At 41.4% G+C, this 26,125-nt stretch overlaps 2 long non-coding RNA genes across 8 annotated transcripts; one reads left to right on the top strand and one right to left on the bottom strand.

Annotated features, from left to right (window-relative positions):
- Positions 1–12,745: 12,745 nt before the first annotated feature.
- Positions 12,746–25,418, bottom strand: LOC139832990 (uncharacterized). The gene is made up of 2 exons (XR_011747928.1): positions 24,717–25,418; positions 12,746–13,006 (listed from the first exon to the last, which is right to left on the bottom strand). It is a non-coding gene; the product is annotated as an uncharacterized lncRNA (long non-coding RNA).
- LOC127315059 (uncharacterized) lies at positions 20,220–24,177 on the top strand. 7 transcript variants are annotated; one of them, XR_011747927.1, is made up of 6 exons: positions 20,220–20,623; positions 20,724–21,303; positions 21,475–22,665; positions 22,758–22,872; positions 23,161–23,640; positions 23,857–24,177. It is a non-coding gene; the product is annotated as an uncharacterized lncRNA (long non-coding RNA). The 7 variants fall into 7 exon arrangements; XR_007860064.2 differs by having other exon boundaries at positions 21,475–22,605; positions 22,758–23,640; XR_007860062.2 differs by having other exon boundaries at positions 22,758–23,640.
- Positions 25,419–26,125: the final 707 nt, after the last annotated feature.

Here is a 26,125-nt window from a genome sequence, read left to right as displayed (position 1 = left end):
TGTGTGTAATACCAACTCGTTGGGACTCAAAGTGCAGAGTGTTCTAGCAAGCGTCTTTTCCCCACAAGGGTGATACAAGGGTTTATGTCGAACTCTAGGAGAATTGGCTTAGAACTATGTTTTGCTTCTCATCTTCATGCAACCTGCAAAACAAAGTAATTGCCTTGCATCCCCAACTCCACCACGTGGTTGTCAAACACAAGATTTTGTATTAGTAAAACTAAAATTACTTGTAAATAAAATAAAGTAAAACAATCTATGACTAGGAACAAGGTAAAAACAATAATAAAAAGGTCTTTTGGGTTTTGGTTTGTATTCACTAGTAGTAAAAATATTTTGTATATTAGGATTTAGTTAATGCAATAAATATTAATAATAGCAATGGTGTTGGAAAGTTGTTTCTTATGATTAAAATTGGACCAGGGTTCATGGATTCACTTGCCTATACTCTCATATGGTGTAGTGGACATGAAACAATTCACAACCAATATAATATTGATGAAACTTCATTGTGTGTATGATTAGCATTTATATGGGCATCACATTCTATCATAGATATGATGCAACACATCTTTTATACTCCTCTAGAAAGGGAAAACTCCAAGCAATATAGAATTAAGAATCAACAGAAGATAGCCTTAGATACTTTAAAATGATGTTTGAATAACAAATATACTACCTTGAACAGACAAGATTATCCGAGCTATCACTAGATAATTATAGAAATTAGATTCACTTAATCCCTAGTGAGGTAACAAAAGATAGATAAAACCATAGTATATCTGGAATTTATTGACACTATTAAATTACTACCACCATGTTACTCCAACTAATACACACTTTCTCCCACACATGTTCGCTTGTACAAGTTGGATCAAAACAAGCACTTAAGAATGGGTACATGATATGCATCTACTCATACATCTTACACATAATTGGATTCCAATCTCAAATATCAACTCATAGAATACATATCCACATATATGAATTACATATATGACCATAATCATATTAGAAGATCATATGATACTAGACCATTTATAGAATAAGAGAGAGAGAGAGAGAGAGAGAGAGAGAGAGAGAGAGAGATGAGGCTACTGCCACAAATCCAGAGTCTAGAGCTCGATAACTCTCTCTTCATCATGGTGATGATGGTGGATATGTTGGAGAAGGTAGAGATCCCTCCGGTGGTGGCTCTAGCGGGGTTTCCCCTCCAATCTTCACCGATTACGTGGGGACCCTTCTATAGGCGTTTTTAGGTCAAAACAATGAGTTGGAGATCAAGAAGGACGCACCCCTTAGCATTTCCTTTTATTTACTAAATAGATTTTTATTAAAAATTCTTTAGATGTCCATGCTGTAAACTTACACCATGATGCTTACCATGGCTTAGGTTAGTAGCCCAAAGCTTCCTCTAACACATATTTATACTCTAAAGAAAACTTGATTATATCTTTCATTTCAACACCGATAGGTATCACACCCAAAAGAATACATGACATCAAAAAATATAGTGCAATGTTGAAAGTGTTCCCCACAACAGCATGGTTCCACTAACAATCAACTCATAAATTGTCAAACACACAGCTTACATAATTAGAGTCACAATGGGTTTGTTACCTCATCTTACTTTCCCATGAGCTTTAGTTACATAGAAAGAGATAATTTTTGAGTTAAGGCATAGCACATAGATTATACTTGAAATAACATTTTCTATATAATTAGATATGGTGTAGACTGCTGGAATAACTTGGTTAAAAGGATTTGGATGCACAAGTCTTTGCTTGCTTGCTTACTTTTGGTGCTAGCAAAAAAAAAGGAGAAAGTTGACCATCTATACATGCGAAAGTGTCCATAGTGCTAATCATTTTTTTGAACGAATTAACCTCAAGTTGTCCATCTATGCATTTGAATAAGTAATAGCACTAAATATGTCACTTGCAAATCATCATTCAATAAAGCATCCGAGACAAAGAATCCTATGCATAATTTGTATTCCAAATTTTATTTCCCTTCCCCTTTTCTAAGATAGCATCCAATTTTAACTTTCATTTTATTTGAGTAGTTCTTTCCTGAAAATATTAATCATCCCATCATGGTGGTATTATTTATTCCAAAGGTAGCATGCAAGATAAATATAAAACTAGACAAACACGCTCCAAGTTTATGCGGCTATTTTATGTTGCTCAAAAAAAACAAAGTTTAGAGGTTTGCAAACCGATAGTTTAATAGGTACGTACAGTGGGGTGACATGGGCATTCCCAATCTTATATTTTTCATCATTCTTGGATAGCTCATGTTGTGATGTTCCTCCATTCCCTGTCAAAAATTTCAACACAAAACTTTCTCCCATTTGGTTTCAATAGGGTGACATTAGTGGGTACAAAGATATGATGCTATCTGTGATAAAAGACCCAAATAAATTTTGGTTTTTAATTTGCAGAGAGTTGCTTGAGTTTCCCACATAAATAAATACAAAAGATTCAAAACAATCAACTCAAAATTTAAAGAGGCCACTGTTGCCACAAAAGACAGATTCTATCCAGAAAAATAGCAGTTGTAAAATTCAATTTTTTTCGCCAACTTAGACATGTCATGATTTTTTTCCATTTTTTTCATATATAGGATGCAAATTTGTAACTTCAGCATGATTTTGAGAGCAATCGGAGCTACGTAAAAAATCAAAGATTTTTCCAATACACAGTGTTCATGCAGGAATTTGCTGCTACATATGTTTTGTCAAGTTTAGAACATCTAATTGGGTTAGACTTGGTACTTTATTTGAAAATTCCAGAGAAGAACAAAAACGGAAGCTCTCTTGTAACCGAAAGAGTGCAAAAAGAAAATTCAAAATAAAAAAGAACCGAGTTTCCTCCCGCAAAGCGCTTTCTTTATAGCCATATAGCTAGGCTTACTTACTCTTTTTAAGATAGGTGGAGATCATGTGGTAGCTTGTACCTTGGTGCTATCTCCTTCTTCGTTGGAAAGTTCTACATACACTTCTTTTGAGGGAACTAAAACTTCACATTCTTTTCCTTTGAATCAATGATGGTCCATGTAGTTCTCAAAAAGGCTCTTCCCAATATTTTACTCCCCATGTCCATGATATCAAAATCAACATGAAAAAAATTTGCAACTCAACCATGACATTATTTACTTTTCCTAAAGCATGTTTAGTTGAATCATCAGCAAGTAAAAGATCTATTAAGCATTTTAACATGTTTTTAAGTTCAAGCAATTCATATAGTTCTTTTTATAAAATTGAGACACTAGATCCTAGATTGAATATAGCATGATAAGTTTCTTTGACAATAGTGATTAATATTTCAGGAAGACAATCATCCCCAAGCTTAGGTGGTATCATTGCTTCATTATTGTATCTTTTAATCTTTTCTTTTAGGGAAAATTTGCTACGGTACACCTTTATTTTCCTGTCTTTGCCAAAACACACCGTAAAAATGTGTGTTTGCTCAGTACCATTATAATTTTACGGTACGTTTGCCAAAACACACCAGATGCCCAAAACAGAAATTTTTATTTATTTTATTATGAAATTGCTAAATTGTTGAGAATCAAACAGGTATTCATCTACAAAAATCAAACGGTTTTGCTTCTAATATATAGAACAAAAACCAATGAGACTGGTTTTCTTCCATACAATTAGCAATGAACGGGACAAGCCCTGCATCGATCAGCGACAGGGCCTAGTGGGATTCGGGAACCACCATGCTCCATCGTTTTGCTTCTCACCGTCGGCGAGCACGCGTACGTCATCTCCGACGATTACACTTGTATATGTATATTGATCCTAGTTGAGCACTAAATCATTTGCTAGCTCACCGTCTCATGGTTGTAGTTAACCCGCTGATATTATTCAGTATTAGGAAACGCTCAAAAAAACATTACACTCATGCCCCCGCACCTTTAAAACCCACTCAACCTACATACGGCTGGGCCAAAATTGTAACTACCAAAAGAACCAATCTAAACTAGGCGTCAATGGTTATGTCCTAAGCAAAAAAACAAAGAACAACCAAACTTTCCATTTTGGGTTACATGGTGTGTTCTGGCAAATGTACCGTGAAATGGTAATGGTACTGAGCAAAGACACATTTCAGCGGTGTGTTTTGGCAAAGACCGAAAAATAACAGTGTTCGCTAGCAAATTTTCCCTTTCTTTTATGACACAATTTTCTATGTATGAACAAAATCCTCCTGATGAACATTAATAGAAGGATCATAAGAATTTTTTTGTAATATATTAATGAGTTCATGAAAGATACATTTATCAAGATCTTGTAGAGGTTCTTTGACTTCACTAAGCATTTTAACTTCCTCTACTTGTTTTTCATTCATAACTATAGGTGATTCTTTTTCTTCTACTTCTTTCTTTTCTTTGACCACCCATTTTTTCCTTATTGTCGTTATCTTTAGCTGTTTGGACCACTTTCTTTTTATGTTTGATTTTAGGTAAATTTTTGGAGCAAGCAACTCCTTTTAGTAATTCACTAGGCCCCTTCTTTTTAGAATATAGAATTGTTTTATCATCCTTTGTAAAATCTTCTTCACAAATATCAAGTTTATGGATAATAGTGGCCATATTATATTCTAGTTCTGGCATAGTGTATTTGGAGAAGAGTTCTAAATGTTCAAAATCTTCTTTACCAGGTAGTTCTTTAAAACATTCAGCAATTTTTTCCCCGTCAAAAGTAAGTAATATTGTAATATTTTCTACTTCCCTCATTTGTCCCCTGTGAGTACCAAAAATATTCTTAACTAGTGGATTCCCCGCGCGATGCAGCGGGCATTACAGTAGATTTTCATGCATGCAAAAGCATGAAGAGTATGTTGAAAAAATTCTTATTTGCATTACCATCATACCCAGCGATTATAGTGAGATTCTAACAGGATCAGTTATTATCTATGATAAATTACTTGAACGTCGGGGTATAGTAATTGGTTGTATACACAGTTTTACCTGCAATGATTCAAAGTCACTTGCCCTCCAAATCAATCAATACGTGTAAACAATTAAAAATCAATAATAAGCCATCGGTGTATAAGGCTCAGGTATCGAGCCATCAATTGTTCACCTTGATATTGCTTAAACAATCTCCGGATGATGGGTCTCAGCAGCACCTCACGCCCAATCTATATGGGTCGTTAGTAGTAATCGTTTGCGCCGTGAAGGTGGGTTCATGCCTTTCTTCAGCTCACCCCGTACGATCTCCATCCGAGACGATCATCATCCTGTAGCTAGCTACCAATTAATGTATCTCAGTCATACATGATGAATAGTGTGCATCGTTATAGGCCAAAAAAACTGAGATTTTCTTTCCAATATCATCATTGCATGATAGGGGTTAACCAATTGCCGCCCACACCACCATCCTACAATAAAAGGTGCTGAGCGTCCCCCGGGGGATCAGATCCCCGATCCCCCGGGTCGGCAGCCGCACGATTTGCTAATCACCATCGTCCACCCTGGTCAACCTTCCACGGAAGAAAAAAAAACACAGCCACAATTGGGATCTCACAGCGTCTTCCCCCACGGACTCTCGCCGCCCACACCGGCAACACGACCACCGATGGCCCTCCGTCGTGGCATCGCCGGAGGACCCGTCGTGGCATCGCCGGAGGACCCGTCGTGGCATCGCCGGAGAATCCGTTGTGGCGTCGCTAATGCAGCAGTCCTCCTCGCGCATCCGTCCTCAGCGCTTTGCCTCCCCTGATCTGCGCACGCCGACGTCGCTCCTCCGTCGACGATGGTCGTTGCCGGAGTTGCCGGAGAAGCCGGCGGCGTCGTTGATGCAGCAGCAGGTGTGGCGCTTGCAGCAACGCCGATGGGCGATAGTAGCAGCACCGATGTGCCTTGGTAGCAACTCCGGTGGGCGTCGGCAGCAATGCCGGCAGCAACTCCGGTGTCCGCCAACGCCACGATCTCCAGGTAGCGACGCATGCCACCCCCTGGAGCAACGCCTGTCGCCCATGGTAGCATACACCAGTGGCCTTGCTGCCACCGGCCAGCTCTATGTAGCAACGGTCGTGGCCCATGGTAGCAACACCCGTCGCCGATGGTAGCAAACTCCGGTGGCCTTGCGGCTACCGGCCAGCTCTATGTAGCAACGGTCGTGGCCCATGGTAGCAACACCCATCGCCGATGGTAGCAAACTCCGGTGGCCTTGCTACCACTGACCAACTCTATGTAGCAACGGCCGTGGCCCATGGTAGCACCGCCCGTCGCCCATGGTAGCGAGATTGGCCGCCTATTGTAGCAACTGAATCTGTCGCTGGCAGCAACTCCTGCCCTGCATCCCACCGCCGCATCTGCAGTTGTTCCCGTGGCGGCGACGGCCTCCGCGAGCTGTGCGCGGTGGGCTGGTGACCACAGGAAGGCGCACGTGGGCGTGGAGGTGAAGAGCATGGAAGAGACATGGTTCCCGTCGCCGGCCCTGCGCGCCGAGCCCCCGACCTCACCATCTCGCGCCACCGCGTGGCGCTCCGCCTCGTAGGATGCGGTGAGCCCAGGGTCGCGGCGGGCGAGCTCCCTGCGGGGATGTGGGCGAGCACCGGCGCGGGATGGCTGCCACATGTGGCGAGGCGGAGCGAGCTCCCGGAGTTGAGGTGGACTGCGGTGGTGATGGGGAGAAGCAGATGTGAGGGAGAGGAAAAGGGGAACGAGAGGAAGACGAAGACCCGCTGTGCGTTCGGTGAGAACGCCTCGCAAAAGATAAGGTCGTTGGTGGGGGCCACCTGCTGTGCGTGGACACGTGGTGCGCTACCGACCCGGAGGACGCGAGCGCGCGATCCCCCGGGGGAAAGCCAGCGTTTCCCATAAAATTAACAACACGATAAGGTCCGTATACATATTGAATGAATCACGAACATGATTGATAAAAATAGCCGTGTGGACACTATGGTGGGAGAAGAGGCAGAGCCTTGTCCATCACCAGCTCCAGGCTGTGGCACTTGGCAGACTTGGTCGAGGGGGCTCTGATTTCAGCTAGCTACGTACCATTACGTTTGAGTGACATTTAGCGTTGGGTACTGACCATTTCCGGCGAAGTAGCTGATGCTCCATTGACGTCGGCGCCATGACCACTATCTCTTCCGATGGTCCATTGACGTCGGCGCCATGACCACTATCTCCTCTAATGGTCCGTGATGTCCCGCAGCGGACATCTGCAATATGCATATGGTTGCTCGTCCGCTAGGCTGCCCTGTTCTCTAAAAACATGCGATGTCAGTTTTTAGTTTTTTACTACATCTGAATCAGGCAAGTTCCGTAGAAAAAACTGGAAGCAGACGACAGCCTAGCCAACGCCCGTTGCACGACCATCGCATGGTCACGCGCCGTCGGCATTCCTACAGTCGCATAGCAGGATTGCTTACGGCGCGGCGGCGATCGGCGAGTACCAGACGGCAGCCCACGACCAAGGCGGCGAAGAGCGTGGCAGCGCCGAGCGGGGCCAGGCGGCGACCGCAACCAGGCGCCGGACTGCGAAGAGTTTGGCGGCGACGAGCAGAGGGACCCTGGCAGCAGCCGGGGACCAGGCGCTGAGCGGCGATGCGTAGTATTGCCTGGTGGAGATGAAAGGCGACCAGGCGCTTGAGAGCAAGGCGCCGTGCTGAGGTGCTAGTGGAGATGAAAGATCACACGAAAGGAAGAATATGTAATGTACCGGCAGCCTTACAGTTTCCAATTAATTAGAATTTGAAGAGAATACGTTTGGAGTTATCTAACATAGAAAAATAAATGGAAGTGGATTGTGCGGTGATAGTGTGGGAGAGAAAGAGTTCAGTCTATCGTTTGGTTCCTCTAAAGGATGAGCTGCGCACCTCATGCTAATGAAAGTTGGGCTTGACAGATAGACGTGCTAACGTACAAAATCAAGTGCGTCTATATTTGATCAAACGGCTCTTGTAATTTTAGGTGATGTGGCTTAATGTGAGAGCAGCTTGCAAACATTAAATGCATATAGTGGGGATCAACTTTATAGATATTATAGATTGCCATGGCCGAACCTATTTGTCCCCTGTGAGACAAAGCTCCCCCGCTTGCTCTATCTAAAGCATTTTTATACCATGGATTCAATCCGTAATAGAAGTAAAGGTTCATAATTTCTCTTGCGCATGGATTAGATTCTTCATCATGTATTTTGTTTATCCTTTCCCAAGCATCTTTTAAGAGTATCTCCGATCCGTTGCCTAAAGTGATGATGTTACCGAAGATCGGAGAGGCTTTTCTTCATTTTGATTATATTACTCATGTTGGCAAAATAAAGGTTACACTATTTTTTATGGATTTTTATGTTTTTTTAGATGGTATGCAAAAGCAAGACAAAAACAATACAACTAAATTTGATTTGTAAATCAACTATCATAGTGGCACAACCTCCACAAGATTATGTGTTTGCACAAAGTTGGTGATGATGGCGGAAAAAAAAAGTTCTAGCAGTTGTTGTGGCGATTCAAAGATGTGCTCTTAGCTTGACGATGATGTAGTTGTGAATTGTGATGTAGCTCTTGTAATTCCCCGGCAATGGCGCCAGGAAATTTTCTTGATGGCAAAAACTCTCTGTGTACCAACTCATTGGGACTTGATACATCCATAACGTATCTATAATTTTTGATGTTTTTATGCTAATATTATGTTCTCGACACTTGTTTTTATATACAGTTTATGATTTATTTGGACTAACCTACTAATAGTTGCGAAAGTGCACAATGTTCTTGTTTTACACTGATGTGTAGGAATTACCAAGAATACAAGAGGAAACCTTGTTGGAGTCAAATCGGGACTTTCCAGAAATCTGTCCCAGAACTTTTTTTGAAGATGGTCATGTTACGGGTCGAAGACGACATCAAACAGAAAAATCCCCAACTACAAAGTTATTGGAAATTTTGCGAGAAACATTCTAGACATAAAATCTAACTGATTCCGAGTCCGGGCGGCCGAAAAAGCCCAATTTTCTGCAGCCCTAGATTGGGTGACGGAAATCCGAGAAGTTATATAAAGGGAGGAAACCTAACTCGTGGGGGACTTCTCCACCCACGAATTACAGCCGCCAAAAGCCATATTTTTGCCTCCTGCATGGATCCCAGCTCCATGGGGGAGGGCTCCCAAGAAGCCATGAAGAGAGGGGGTTATGGGGCGGCGCTCCCCCATGATGTCGACGGCAGGGAAGGCGATCCCCGCGCTGCCGCCGGTGCCGCTGCCGCCCTGCACCTCTCGGTTGCCCCCTTCATCGTCTTCACCGCCATATCCATTACCAACTCCTCCTTGTATACAGTGGTTCATTCTCCCACACACCTATGTTCCGTCCTATGTAAACATGGTGTTCGGTGCTATAAGTTATAATCCTATGATCTATGTCATGCATTTGTCTTTTGATTGCTCGATTGAATGTCTTTGGTTCATTACAATTGTATGTTGATATGGTATAGTACTTGGGTGTCCGTTATATTTGTGCGCGCATGAATTAAACATCATAGGGTTTGTAGTATGTGTAAGAGGAAGGGGGAAGTTCTGCCGGAGTGACATAAACCTGAGGACGTGAACCGGAACGTTGTACGTATGGGAGTAAGAGGACCATTAACTTAAGGCTATGGTTGGGGAAACCTTAATGCATTATTAGTATTTGCGGATGCTTGGAACAATCCAATCATATAGTACTTGTAATTCCAAGTAGTTAATTTCATGTATATTTAGCCTCTCCCACATAGAAAACTGCATCGAAGATAATGGACCCGATTTATTCGCTAATTAAACTTGGACAAAGCCATCACAATTACCACCACTATTCCACACTCATGGTTATGCTAGTTTAGTGTATTTTGTTGCTGCAACAACTTACTTTACTTTCTTGTTATTTATTTTCATGCAAAGCTATCTCTAGTAGATGTATTGTTGCTCTAGTTTTATTTTCTAGATAATGCAAACATTTAGTGTGCATAGAGTTGTATCAGTGGTTGATAGAATTGAGAGAATATTTATCCTACCTTTAGCTCCACGTTGGGTTCGACACTCTTACTTATCGAAAAGGCTACACACGATCCCCTATACTTGTGGGATATCAAGATATTTTCTGGCGCCATTGCCGGTGAGCAATTGTGTGTGGGTGAATATTCTTGTGTGAACTTGTTTGCTTTATCTCTAAATAGTTTTTACTCCCAGTTTTAAGTTGGTCTCTATCTTATATGGATATGGAATGCGAATTATAGAAAAATTAGTTGTACTTGCTACCTAAAACCATTTTCAAAAAGGAAAGTGATTGGAAAGATGAGTAATGGTTAAGTAGGGATCGACCTTGAACACTTGTGTTCATGCCTTTGAAACAAAACAAATCTTTTCATGGAAGCTTTTCAGTTAAAAACTTGTACATATTGTGTATATTGTATATATTGCACATATTCCTCGGTACCATAAAAGTAAAGCGATAAGTGTAGTTTCTAGTTACTTGAAAGTTGATAGTTTTGCTTTGCTGTCCAGAAGCAGATTTTCTGTGTTTCACCATATAAAATGTTTAAAATCACCATAACGTGATATTGATCTGAATTTTTTTTTGAGTGCAAAGTAATGCTTATTATATTTTTTTGATTATACTAACTTTTTCTGATTTGAGTTACGTAGCTATCTCAAAAAAATCGATCTTCACCGACTCAGATTTTTGTGCTTCACTTTAAAACATCGTGATAAATCTCAGAATAGTATTTTGATCTGAATTTTTTTAATAAAATGAGATTATGTTCTATCTTTAATTAGTTTTAAGTTTTTTGATTTGGTCTACCTAACTATCTCGTTGAGTGTCATCTTGACAGACTGTTCAGTTTTGACTGATTTCTTAGTTTATTTAATATTGTACTTGGTGTTATTAGTTCTATTAGTTTTTCGACGGACAACGGAAATCATGAATACCTTAGTATATACAGTGGCAAATATTTAGTAAACATTATGAAACTTGTCAATGCTTGAACATTAGTGGATTTTATTTAATGAATACTAACCCTACTAGTGAGTTTTGTGAAGTTTTATGTGGATGTAGCTTATAAGTTCTAATCAATATGGTGATATGAGATGAATAATAAGATGCAAGAGCTCAAGCTTGCAGATGTTTAGGTGCATCCCAAGAACATATTCAAGAAGATACAATCATCTAAGCTTAGGGATGCCCGAGTCATACCCCTATTCATCAACTAACGTGAGGTTGTCTCCTTCATACTCTATATTACCCATCCACATGATATGTATTGTGTTAACTTGTATTATAGTTGCTTTTATATGTCTTGGTTTTATCTTCTTTAGTTTTATTAGGCTCTTTATTTAATTTTTATTACTTCTTTACTTTCACTTATAATTTGAAAACAATAAAAATAGTTTCTTTGTTTTGCTTCTTTGTTTGGTTCCCTATTTTGATTTTATTTGGTTTTTTACTTTTGATTTTTTATTTAGATTTTTCCTTGCTGTAGCTAGAATGTTTAGATCGTGTTTAGCCTCTTGTCTCTTAGTTTATCAAAAATAAAATACCAAGTTTTACCCATTTGTCTTAGTTGATGCATATGTAAAAAAATGGCTTTTCTGTTTTCAGCATCTACTGCCCACTGCGTGATTTTTCATATTTTACTGGAAACTCGAAAAGTCACGTAATTTAGATAGATTACATATCACCTAATCCTCTGCATGCACAAAAAATGACAAAAATTTCTGGTATGTTTAAATGCACCTAAAAATTATGTTATCAGCTGTTGTTTTTCAGAACAGATTCTGACTTTTATTGCAAGAGAGACCTCTTTGCATTTTCATTTGATTCTTTTTTGGGTCTTACCTTTTATTTAGAAGTTGTCCACTTAAGAAACCTTTTTGTAACTCTAAAACAAAATTGATTTGGTTTAATAGAAACACTTTGGAAATATTATCTATTGCACTAATGTCTAATCATAGAAAAGAATGGGAAAGTTTTTGTGTTGAAGTTTATTCACAGAGAACGAAGGAACACCAAACAGAGAAATATTGAAGAATTGCCAAATTCATAAGCTTGGGGATGTCTCTGCATCCATCTTCATCAACAACCCCTCGGTTTGCAATCCTTTAAAGTTTATTTTTCGAGCAACATAGAAACTTGAATAAACTTGAAGTGTATGTCTCTTATTATTTATTTGTCTTAGCATCAAACACAAGGTGCATTAATAAGTTGATCTTCATATCTTTTATTTATCTCTTGTTTCGAGAGGTGGTTCAAAGTTTGGTAAACTTAAAAATGATGTGTAAATGATATTGTTTAGTAGTTTATGTTTTCGTATGGTTAGTTTCAACTAGATAATAGTGTATATTATGTCATTTTGATCTTAACATGCATTGTCATGTTCATAAGATGGTATGTCATTGTGGTATTCTACTTTAATGCTTTATTTGTGTAACATCCCAAGTTTCAACAATAATAAACAAGAAAGACAATTTTCCCCAAACTCAAAAATTGCAATTTACAAAAACTTTTTCTATGCATATAGTGCCACATATAGATTCATGCATTTGAGTGATTTTCTTTTGTGCAATTGCCATGATGAGTGTTAGTATGATTATCAATTGCTATTTGAACCCTAACAAAGATCATCAAACCCTAGTTTGAGGAGAAATGAAGAAAATGGGAAAAAAACCCCTATTTCACTTACATACACATTATGCCAAAATGCAATTCTTCACCCTAGGCCATAATTGCTTGCCCCCTTGCTTGTAAAATACTTCAATATGATAAACTAACACAATTGCATCCTTGGATCAAGAATCAAACACAAGGAAATCAAAATTTCTACATACATATGATAATGGTCATATGGCCCAAAAATATTTTCTTCACTACTTTACCCCTCTGGTTTTCTCAATTCTTAAACTAAACTTGGTCAACCAAAACCATGTCATCCAAGACCATGTCAAGATGAGTAACTTTGATGTTGACCACCATGGCTAGAGTTGACTGGGTTGACCAGTAACAAGGTGACAAGTAGTGATGCTGAAATAAAGAGAAGATCATGTCACTTTTGCCATTTTGCAAAACAACTCCAAATTGGACCAAACCACCACCAATCCAACACATTAATTATATAAATGAGACCCACCAAAAAGAAAACCAAAATTCAAACAAAAGTTTCTTGCGGCCATTTCATCAAACACTTGGCATGCACTTATCTGATTTGATCATACCTCCTTATGTCCAATGGTTTCTTGCCTAAACCCCTTTTTCTGGTGATCATCAAGCTTCCCTGCATCACCTGCATCACACCGATACTGCACTGGGTCGATTAAAGTGAGGGCAGGGGGAGAGAAACCCGATACTAGGGGCCTGCCGTGGCAATGCCGGCCACCAGGCTTTCTCTCTCGCTGGTCCTCTCCTCTCTGCCCCACTGTGACCTGGAGAATCCCCTTGCATTGCTGATCATCACGGTGCCCAGCTGGAGCTCGCGAGAGGCTGGCATTGGCCAAGCCAGGACGTGCCCAGCACGCCCAGTACATGCCAGCCAGCGTGATCACCACGCTCTGGAGCGCGCCAGTACGTCGGGCACTCGAGCGACGCCGTCCTCCTCCTGCATCTCTACGCCTGCGTTGAGCATCGCCTCCCTGCCCTCTACACCCTAGACCTACTCGAACGCCTGCCGCCGCATGGTCACCGTCGTCCTCGCCGGAGAAGTACCACGGGTACTGCCGCACTCGAAACGAGCCACCGATCGATCCCATCTCCCTTTTCCTGCGCCAGCTGCACCTAGCGCATCGCCAGGACACCGCCTACACGCTGCCGTCCTTGCCTTGCCCTTTGGATCGCCACACGAGCCGCGCCATGGCCGCACCCCCACAGCACCTCACGGCCATCTCCGCCCGCTATAAATAGAGGAGCTCTGAGCTCCATTTCTTCACAACATCTGCTCCCCTCTCATCCCTGCCTCCTCTCCACCCATCAATTTGACACCACACCGCCGGAGTTGCTCCAATCGCAAGACGAAGGCCGCCGGAGCCCGCAGATCATCGCCAACGACTGACGCCTCCCCATGCCTCGCCACTGCTACCAGGAGCTCCAGCATCGTCGACAACCTCGCCTCGCCACCAGCAGAACCCCGCGGGAACGCCGGTAAGGCCGTCGACCCCCTACGTCCGCCGCCAGAACCTCGCCTTCTCGTCGGAGAAGACGACGATTGCTGGCCGTCGATCCCTCCCCTAATCCAACGCCTCTCAGCGCGCGTACCGTTTCGCGTGGTTAAGAGCCACTGACGGGTGGCCCCCACCTCGTCAGGGCGGCCCAAGCGCACAAGTTGCTTGTTGGGCTGCGCTGTGCGAATTAAAACCGTTTCGGCCCAGTAGTGTTTCCCGCCCAAGCCCACGATTCAAATTTAGGTTTAAACTTATTTCAAGTTGTGATGCAGGTGGTTTAGTAAAATCTGAATATTTTGAAATCTGCCAAACCAAATTTAGCAAACTTTATACCGTTGGAAAGCCCATGAAATTATCTAACCAATGCCACTGGTCCCACCTCCAAATTCATAGTAGATTTAATTTGATAAAAAAGACAAGACAGGGATTTTTGAACATTCAAACTTTATTTAAAATTTAACCAGAATAGATGTTGAATTGATTCCAATTCTAATAAATCAAAAATGATGTCCTCTAATTGATTATGCAATAATATAGACATGTTATTTGTATGATCATGGACTAGATCAAATAAAATGGCTATGTAGTCAATTCTAGAGCAATTAAATGTGGAATTCAAATTCAACAACTAATATGAGAGCTACCTCTCATTTAAATCTTGATCCTAAGTAATATAACCAGGGGGAAAGACTTAGGCTAATGAACCCTTGATAAGTATTACTTAGAGATTTTAATTCATTTAAATATTAAGTTTTAAGACTATGTGAAGTGTAGCACTTCAATTAAATTATACTCACATATAATAGATATGAAATGTTGACTTTGGGTCAACCTATATTTCATACCTTATTATTATATGAAGAGATTAAATCTTAATATGAGGTAATGAGAAGAAATTATTTCCTCTAAGGATCTACATACCAAATTTAAGACATAGGAATAAAGAGAGGAAATTATTCTTCTTTTAAATAAAGACTAATCCAATAATCCACCATGCCATGTTTGATTGATGATAGGATTAGTGTGTGAACTCTTTTGAGTGTTTCTAGTTTGGTATGTGAGCTTGGTTTAGTATTTATACCTTGTATTCGTATATAGACGCTAGTAACGAGGAATACCAAGAGGAGGAGGCCTACTCTCAGGAAGAAGAAGAGAACTTCGATAACTACTCAGCTCAAGGCAAGCTAACCCTTGCTAAACACAAGTGCTTAGCTCTACCAGAGCAAAGGCACCATCACACTCTACTTTTATGTATTACCTATCCCATGTTTTACTTACATTTACTTTTGCTTATTATTTCAAAGTACTCCTTTTGATTTATGATTCACTTGGTCTAGAGTAGAACAATACTTGAAATTAGATTAGCACCACTCAAAGCTAGATAGCACCCCTCATATAGTTGCTAGTGCTAATCAATTAAAATTGACTACTTTAGATGGGAACATGGTGAAGTGGATTTGACTTTGAAAGAAAGTAAAGTGGAGGTGGATTTGAACAAGAGAAGATGGTGATTTTTGATAAAATTGACGATTGGGTTTGAATGCGATACCCTTCCAATTATACAAGTACCTCCACAATACCTGATTATGGGTAGGGCTTAACTAGAAACTTGTGTATTTTAGTATGGGTTCCCTCTAAACAAGCATCATAGGGGTTACGCCGAGGCTGCCTCCGTCAAGTGTGGAATGATGTTAAATTGAGGTGAATGTACGACCCAAGCCATGTGCAGTTCCCGGGTTAACTGCGGTTTCCACCGGGAGGCCAAGCTCATGGGGAGAGGTGCTCATACTAGCATATATAAGTGAAAGGTTACGGTTGATGATCCGCGTACTGTGTTACGATGATTCGGGGTTATCCTCGACGGATGTAATCAAAAGTTGTGGGACAAGAGTACAACCTCTGCAGAGTGTTAAACCTATTCGAATAGCCGTGTCCACGGTTACGGACGATTGGAAAGGCCATACTATCTCCGTTATCATAAATTTGATCTTAAAAAGGAATGATGAATTGAAAGGTGATATGGAGATGAATCAATATGAGTTGTGGGAATGACACTAATGTTCCCACTTGAGTTAGTCTAGCACATGTTAAGGCTTTACTAAATGTTTATCAAACTAAAACTTGGCTTTATGCAAATAAACCTAGAGCTTAGCACCCCCTTATTACACTTAATGAGTAATTATTGTAGAGTTAGTTTGCGAGTACTTTAAAAGTACTCATGGCTTTGCCCTGGCTATTCAAATGCCAGACTTTGAAGGAGAACACCAGTATCAGGATGACGGACAGCAGGACGTCTACGATAGCTAGGATCATCTTCTAACGTCAAGCGTTGCCTGTGGAATAGATAGTCCACTACTACTTCGCTTCCGCTACTATGTGTGTTGTTGAACAATATATTTGTGTAATATTGGATCATGTGATCTATGGTTGTAAGACAATATGTGTTGCAATGACTCTATGCTACTTACTATTATGTCTCGCAAAAACATTATTCCTGGGATTGCGATGTGCGGCATAATAGGCATCTGGACTTAAAAATCCGGGTGTTGACAATTTGGGTTGACATGGCGCATGCTTACACTATGTTATGACTACAAATCAGTCACCTCAAGCCACTATGATCATTTAGCTTTTGATTTGTAATATCACTTTATGCTTTGATTAATAATGTTTTGTCGCTATGCATGATTATGGCCATTGTTGCTCTCTTAGTTGATCGCTCTCAGTCTCTTGCTAGCCTTCACCTGTACTGAGTATGAGCTCTAATCGTGCATCCAACTCTCGAAAACCCAAAGTTTGATAAATGTGTCCACCATACCTACTTATATGTGGTATTTCACCGCCACTCCAAAGTAAATTGCTTGTGTGCTACCTTTAAAACCTTCAAAAGCTATTACCTATTTTGTTTTCCTGTTTTAGCTCATGAGGAAGTGTTGGAAACTTTATTGTCTCTTTCATGTTTATTTGGCTACACACCTTGACTAGCATGCATAATGTACAAGTTCCTATTATTGTAAAAGAGCAGGTAAACGGGTGCCCAACCCACTAAATATAAAATAAACAAATAGTTAAATAAATCTCCTAACACTATGAGCTTGAGAAATCATGAACTTAACTTGTTCAAACAAAGGAGAAGATGAACTTTATTTTTCTCTCTATGGGAGCCGCTCTTGAAGCCATTAAACATGAAATAGATGATAAATCATTTGATGTCATTCGTTGACATAGACATACATACCTCTCAAAATTATATGTTCAATACCTCTGTTTTATACAAATGAAAAGCTCTAGCACATGATTAATCTCCGCTTCCCTCTGCGAAAGGTCTTTCTTTTACTTTTATGTTGAGTAGTCATCCTCTAACTTTATTCACCAATTAAGAGAGCATAGTTTTCATTCTAAGTATAATGTGCATAGTCCCAAAAATTAGTATTGATTGATTCATGATTATGTTATTGCTTGTTCTCAAATTAATTGTATCTAGTCGCCCTTTCAATTTTGAAGGTGCCTGGGCATTTATGTTTTGCTGTACAAATTCAGGCAAGCGAGATACCACTCTACCATGCTTTATTATGGTCATTACAATCTTGTTGATGTTTATAAATTTCATACTATGAACTCTTAGTTCATTGATATCTTTTCATTAGGTAACATGATTGCTAAATTTATTATCTATACATGATTTGTTCATTTGTTATACAATTGTTAAAGACCTGATCATAGCATTCAACATCAAAAATTATATTATTTTTATCATTTACCTACTCGAGGATGAGCATGAACTAAGCTTGGGGATGTTGATACGTCCATAACGTATCAATAGTTTTATGTCTTTATGCTAATATTATGCTTTTGACACTTGTTTTTATATAAAGTTTATGATTTATTTGGACTAACCTACTAATTTTTCAAAAGTGCACAATGTTCTTGTTTTACACTTTGATGTGTAAGAATTACCAAGAATACAAGAGAAAACCTTGTTGGAGTCAAATCGGGACTTTCGAGAAATCTGTCCCAGAACAATTTTCGAATATGGTCATGTTACGGGTCGAAGAGTGCGTCAAACGTAAAACTCCCCAACTACAAAGTTGTTGGAAATTTCACGAGGAACGTTTTAGACATAAAATTCAACTGATTCCGAGTCCGGACAGCCGAAAAAGCCCGATTTACTGCAACCCTAGATGGGGTGACGGAAATCCGAGAAGCTATATAAAGAGAGCAAACCTAACTCGTGGGGGACTTCTCCACCCACGAAGTATAGCCGCCCAAAGCCACGTTTTTTGCTCCCCCATGGATCCCAGCTCTATGGGGGAGGGCTCCCAATAAGCTATGAAGGAAGGGGGCTAAGGGGCGGCGCTCCCCCATGATGCCGACGGCAGGGAAGGAGCTCCCTGCGGCGCCGCCGCCCTGCACCTCTCGCTGCCCCCTTCATCGTCTTCACCGCCATCTCCATCACCAACTCCTCCTTGTATACAGTGGTGCATCCTCCCACACACCTCTGTACTGTCCGATTTAAACATGGTGTTCGATGCTATAAGTTATAATCCTATGATCTATGTCATGTTTGTATTTTTCTTTTGATTGCTTGATTGAATGTCTTTGGTTCATTAGAGTTGTATGTTGATATGGTACAGTCCTTTGATGTCTATTATATTTGTGGGTGCATGGATTAAACATCATAGGGTTTGTAGTATGTGTAAGAAGAAGGGAGAAGTTCTGCCGGAGTGACAGAAACCTGAGGACGCGAACCGGAACGTTGTACGTATGGGAGTAAGAGGACCATTAACTTAAGGATATGGTTGGGGAAACCTTAATGCACTGGTAGTATGTGCGGATGCTTGCGAACAATCCAATCATATAGTACTTGTAATTTCAAGTAGTGAAGTGCATGTATATTTAGCTTCTCCCACATAGAAAACTGCATCGAAAACAATGAACCCGATTTATTCGCTAGTTAAACTTGGAAAAAGCCACCACAATTATCACCACTATTCCACACTCATGGTTCTGTTAGTTTAGTGTATTTTGTTGCTGCAACAACTTACTTTACTTGTTATTTATTTTCATGCAAAGCTATCTCTAGTACCTGTATTGTTGCTATAGTTTTATTTCCTAGATAATGCAAACGTTTAGTGTGCGTAGAGTTGTATCAGTGGTTGATAGAACTTGCGAGAACATTTATCCTACCTTTAGCTCCTTGTTGGGTTCGACACTCTTACTTATCGAAAATGCTACACACGATCCCCTATACTGGTGGGATATCAGGACTCCAAGTGCAGAGTGTTGTAGCAAGCTTCTTTTCCCCACAAAGGTGACTCGAGGGTTTATATCGAACTCTTGGAAAATTAGCTTAGAACTATCTTTTGCTTCTCCTCTTCAAGCAACCAACAAAACAAAGTAATTGCCTTGTGTCCCAAACTCCACCGTGCGGTTGTCAAACACAAGGTTTCTTATTAATAAAACATAAATAACATGTAAATAAAATAAAGTAAAACAATCTATGACTAGGCAAGAAAGGTACAAACAATATTAATAAGGTCTTTTTGGGTTTTGGTTTGTGTTTGCTAACAGTAAAAGTATATTTGTATTTTCGTATTTAATTAATGCACCAATACAAATGATAGCAATGATGTTGGAAAGTTGTTTCTTATGATGAAAATTTGGCCGGGGTTCATGGGTTCACTTCTATACTCTCATATGGTGTAGTGGACATGATTTCACAAGCAATATTATACACTATATCAAAGCTAACCCACTTTGCTGAAATCTCAGCGTTTTGGGTACTATTCACGTTACTATTTTGTCCAATCAGTCTTTGGCACGTCTTTGATTTTTACTGTAGATAGAGATAGGTAATCGTAGATCCTTATCTTCAGGATTTATTTTTTTTCCTTTTTTCTTACGTGGGAAATATCTGGTTACCGGCTTCTCTCCGGTTTCCCTTCTTATCTCTTCCGGAAATCCCTCTCTCTCTTCTTTAATTTACCTTCAGTTTCCGGTTCTTCCGTTTCCTTGATCGTGCCGCAGCGGTCAAAGCGGTGGGAGCAGTTTCCAGCAGACATTTACCACTCCACCACAAAATCTTGCCTCCATACCCGAGATTTCTTCCCCCTCCCGTTTCCGGGGAATTTTACTTTTTGCCATGGTTTACTTTGGCATTCTACAATTTGCCCTTATTTTGTTTAACCTCTATGATTTGCCACTCTTTACTTTGGCTCTTTATTATTTGCCCCCTCACGGACTAGGCCCACATGCTATGACGAAAATACTCCAGGTACATGTTTTGTCTGGATCGATTGAGAGCGACCCGTTCATTCCCTTTCATTCACGACCTGAGCAGATGAAGCGACCGGCGGCGGCTCCCAGCGGGCGGCCTGAGCAAAGGAAGAAAGGGAGTTTGGCGGCGGGAATCCTGGGAGCACGACCACCACTCCCCTGCGACGCTAGGAACGAACCCCCCTCATCCCGCCCCCGTATGTGCTCAGAGGTAGGATTAGGATTTAGGGGATCCGGCCGTTCCCTCCTAATGTTTCGATTCATCCCTCATCCCTAATCCTGCCATTTTCGATTTGGCTTTGGGGTTGCAGCCCAGCTGGGGCTTGCGTATGACATAGCAGGCCAAAGGACGAGCCTGGAGCCGGGAGGTGCAGCGGTGTGGCCGTGCCACGCCGGGGAAGCAGCTGGCGGCGGAGGCGCACCGGCGACCGGAGAGGTGCAGCACTAGGGACGGAGGTACAGCAGCAATGAGACTGGAGTGGTGCAGCCGTACAGGCGAGCGTCGATGCGAGGCGGCAGTTCATCCTGCCCCGTTGTGAGCAGCAGAGAAAAGGGATTACAGATTACCAATCGCCAGGGGTAGTTGTGTCATGGAGTTTTGTTTGGATCCTCAAATGAAACGAAAATAAATTAAAAGGGCAAACAATAGAGGCAAAGTAAATAGTGGCAAATAATAGAGGTCAAAGTAAATAAGGACAAATTGTAGAATGCCAAAGTAAACCATGGCAAAAAGTAAAATTCCCCCGTTTCCTCTCCTCTCACCTCATTCATTGCTTTTCTCCAACCAATTCAAGGGTGGATGGCATCCATGGACGCCGCTCAAGCATCTCAAAATCTTTCAAGGGCACTACCGGCCGCGTGGTATCGCTCCCGCTCCATCCTTTTCCTAAGGTTGGTGCTCTCCTCTCTCTCACTGGTAGTAGTGGCGCCTACCTGCTTGACCTCCTCGATGTCTTCCGCCAGCTCCATCAATGGGTTCATGGGTGCCGATGGGAATGAACTACAATGCCAACTAAACTAGGGGGGCTTCCTCTTTCCCATCTCACATCCTCTCTTTTTCAGGAACCATTGGACATGGCAAGGACGGAGATGGATGCGTGTACCAGCGGATGCGACGTCCTCACCAGGCTCAGCCGCCCAAGCCCCGAGTGGAGGACGATGGCGAGCTCGACCCCACACTTCTCTTCTCCGTCCTGGAGGAATAAGGTAACCAGTGAAGTTCCCTGTCTTCCCTTTCCGCAGGCAGCAGATGGAGGAGAAGCAAACATATCTCGCAGATGACGCGCAGTGCACTCAGCTCCTGCCCCTCCGTACCTCTCTGCAGCAGCGCCAGGCTTCTCTTTCCATGCCTCACCGTTCTGACCCCCGACATCTCTACTGTGGAGTTGAATCGGTCTTTGGCATGAAGACGTTCTCCATCCATATGTACTCAGCTTTTGAAGATTTACTATTTAGAGCTCCTAATTGCATCCCAAATCCTACCACTTTATAGTATAGATCCTGATAGTAATGTGCTGGTGTAAATTCAGTTGGATGACATGTTCAATTTGGCAGCAGATTTCCGTTCTTAACATCTTTTTCCACAGAGAGCTATCAACCTGAAAATACAGGCCATAATGAATAACTATCTCCATCTTATGCTATACGATTCCAGTGTTCAGCTAGCACATCCAAGAGTATATTTAAACACCTTTCTAGCTCACCTAGATAAGTTTCGATTAGAAAGATATTGTCAGCTGCCTGCTTACTATCTTTTCCATTCTTTTTGTACATTTTTTAATTTTGATCTTCGCGAAAACTTAGAACTAACCAGGAGAAAGGGAAGGAAAACACATGAGAAGATCAGTTTTGATTAGAAAGATATTGTCAGCTTGCCTGCTTACTATCTTTTCCATTATTTTTGTACATTTTTTTATTTTGATCTTCACGACAACTTAGAATTAACCAGGAGAAAGGGAAGGAAAACGCATGAGAAAACTTCATTATTTTTCCATCTGATCCTATTCTTTCAGGAGTAGCTGAATTTTTTTTATTTCTGCAATTGGTATAATTAATCAATATATGCTATTTTTTCAGGGCTTCGTTGGCGCGGTGATGTGCCACCTCTGTGTTTCACAGTTGCCATCATGTTTGCTACTTCAGAACTTGATGTTCTCACTTCGTGTGCTGGAAGGAAGACTGAACATTCATTAAGTTAGCTCAATGTCTTTTTTGCTGAGTTGTCATATTAACATAGTGTCGGCGTTTGACATTGTAAGAGTGCATTGAACTATTCTTCATGTCTCATGAAACATATGCATAGTTTATTGCATGGTTGGACATACACTCATTTTCTTGCACTTCAGCGACTACAATGTCCAGAGCTTCAACAGATGGATGCATGAAGCAGCCAGGCAGCACAACTGTAATAACATAAGCTTTCTAATTGGTGACGTTTCATCCCCTGAGTGTGCCTTCCAGGTCATTTACTCTTACTGCATTCTCATCATTTGTTTAAGTAATTTACAACTAATGCATTGATTAGTATTCATGTGATACTGAGGAAAGTGATGTTCCTCTCCTCATGTATATCTGATTTAGGGTGGCTTTATTTTTTATGCGGGTGCAGTCCGTTCAGTCCTCATGAAGGCCATCTTTTCGTCCATTTTTCACTTTGTTCAAATATCATGTGGTACTGATAGCTAGACCAATTAGTTCTGAGTTGTTGCAACAAAATTTTGATGTGTTGATCGTTGATATTTTGAATAGGTTATATAAAGAGGACACAAACTACACAGTGAGTTGGCATCAGCTTCTTTATCTGTATGATTCTTTGCTCAAGAGAGGCTATGTAGCTAAAAGAGAAGACAACCTGACAACTCCGTGGCGTTGCTTATTTTGAACATGAGGTCGTCTTATCTAAATTATCATTTTCTATCCAGTCTTCAATTATTCACACTGCAATAATAGGTAACTGAATGTTCCTCGCATTTGGAGTCTTTATTTGTAGTAGTAAGGAACCCAACAGCTCCTCACCTTGACGGTGGCCTCCGCCCTGCCAGTGATCTGCCACCGCTTGGTTAGCGCTAGACGACTAACAGTGCTGATGTCTGCTCCAGATCAGGGACCATGGCATCTCCTGGAAGCTGCCCTGCTGCCACCCAAATAACGGCCAGAATATGAACGATGCAGTCAGCAAGGTGGTGCGCGGAGGACCGGGCTAGCAGACTAAGCCCACAGTAGGAGCTGGTACCTTTCCAATTCTATTGCAATATGCAAGGAATAGTTTGTGTTTTTCATAACCACCGATTCACATTGGTTCTAAGTATGAATTCGCTCTATTTTTGGTTTTTTAGCTAACACGATGCAGCCATCAGTAAGTTCTAGCTTATAACGATGCTAATTATTAAAAGAGCTATTAGTTGTTTAGATGAGATGTACACTTAGGATAAGTTGATATTGCAGGGTTCCTTGCCAGCCAATCCAGTGGAGCAGTTCAAAGAGAAACTGAAGGAGGGTTGGTCTACAGGCTCGAGCCATTCACGGTTGTTGCTGACTGGTCTAAATACAGGACATCAAACCACCTCTATAAGATTAGAATTAGTCAGAACACAAAGGTCAATGATGTCGTGCCGGTGCCTGGAAACTTCCATTTATACGCATATGACGCAAAGCCATTTGATTATGTGCACTGCCTGAGGGTAGAGATGCAACTCTGCTTGCCAATGCTTGGCTTGCATATGTATTCTATTTGACAGTGGTTCTATGAATTTGATTTGATCTTCATACTTTAAAGCTTATCATGGGATTTTGAGTGTACAAGCGATAGCCGTAGGTAAGGGAAATATTTTCATGTCTCAGTGCTAGCTAGCATTGTCAGTTTATCTGGTTCTCTAATATATCTGCGGCATAAAAAAGTAGAAACTTGTTTGTTTTATTGTTTTCTCATCACTGATGTGCGAATGATCCATCCTGAGCACTTTTGCCTTTTGGTGACACAACTGTTGTTCTTGGAGGTGATTTTAGATGAGTCTTTCAGTTAGTTAGCAAACATTATATACATAGAAATTAAGAAGTGATTTCAGTCATTCTTGCCAACCACAAGGAGCAAGCTCATTTTCTTTCATATCAATTCGTGTATTACCACAGGGTTGCTTGTGTGCAATTTAAATTTCATGAACAATTGAGAATGGCTGGTGGATCAATCAATATACCAATTTGCCTCATGAAATTTCTAGCCACGCATGGGAATCCGGGGTCTGAGACCAAATAAACACCAATCCAATCGGTGGGAGTAGTAACTAGGGGAAAGAGAAGGGGGGTACCTGGATGGGGGAGAAGCACGGAGGAAGGGGGCGCTGGGAATGGTGGGCGTCTACGAGCTGCGCGAGTCCTTGGGCGGGCGGTCCCAATCCACGTCAGTGTGGCATGCGGTTCAGGTGTTCACCGGCGACCCCGCGGCAGTGAAGCATGTACGGCTCGCCGGCCGCCTCCACGACAGCCTCGACCGCGAGCTCCGCTTCCTTGCCGCCATGAGCCACCCCAACATCGACTCATCCGCGGCTGCTGGGGAGTGGGGATGGAGAGACCGAGGTCGCCGGCGGCACAACTCCTCCTTTCTCTCGCTCGGATCTGCCCGTTGTTTTGGCACTCCGAGGACTCAGAGCGACTGATGAAGGACAAAGGCCCCCTTGCTGTTCGTGTTCCACCTTCGCTGCTAGCGCCGGAAAGAGTGGACAGGACGCCGCCACGACCAAGTGAGGAGAGGTGGGCCTCCGGTTCAATTGGGAAGGGGTTCGGGCTGCCGCGCATCACGGCGAGCGGCCGGGCTGAGTGAACCGATGGTATGCATGCGAGCTAGGCGGAGGTCAGCAGCGAGACATGCGTGCGTGCGGAGGTGACGAGGTGTGCAGCAAAATTACAGGAAACTATCTGTGTTGTAGGCGCATGAGAGAAATCACCTATCTACCAAGGGGAAGACTAGCAGCGATGCTGAATTTAGGAGCGGAGTGGCAGTCAGAGAAGAAAGAGACAGGAGGTGTGAGAGTTGTTGAAGAGAAGACATCATCCACTCAGATCAGCTGTCTGGCGTCTGGGGCTTTCGGGCCTCTTCCCCGTTAAAAAAAAGTCAGACCAGCTGATTTTTTTTTTTGGTTCTATTTTCATAATGAACAGTTTACCTTACTTTCCTAACCTAATTTTATATTACCTCTCTGTTTAAAAAAATTGAATATTTGATTAATTTGAATATACTTATAAACTAAATAGTGTCCAGATAAATCTAAATTTAGACAAATTTATGATACCTTTTTATAGATGGAGAAAGTACATGTTTTATCTCATTTATTTCCAAACATGCAAATGACCCTATTCTACTCAGTAAAATAGTATGAAATGTAGACAACCAAGTGTTTTCAATTCAGTTCTTCGTCGTTAATCTTCTATTTAAATGATTATGTGCATTTTTAGTGCACAATATTAAAATAGTGCAAATATTGTGGATAAATATTTCTTGAAAATATGTTTCAATCTCGTGGATTAGAAGCGAAAAAACAATAGACTATACACAAAAAATTTAAGAATTATATCGTTTGCCCACTCAGCCAACGGGCGCGGCGTGTCGCTGCGCCGCAAACTTCCTAGTAATATTAATGAAACTTCATTATATGTATGACTAGCATTTATATGGGCATCACATCCTATCATAGAGATGATGCAATACATATCTCTTATA

Source organism: Lolium perenne, chromosome 7 (genome assembly GCF_019359855.2).
Source record: "Lolium perenne isolate Kyuss_39 chromosome 7, Kyuss_2.0, whole genome shotgun sequence".
Classification (NCBI taxonomy): Eukaryota; Viridiplantae; Streptophyta; class Magnoliopsida; order Poales; family Poaceae; genus Lolium; species Lolium perenne.
Note: the sequence above shows the minus strand (reverse complement) of the source record. Positions and strands in the feature narration are given on the sequence as shown.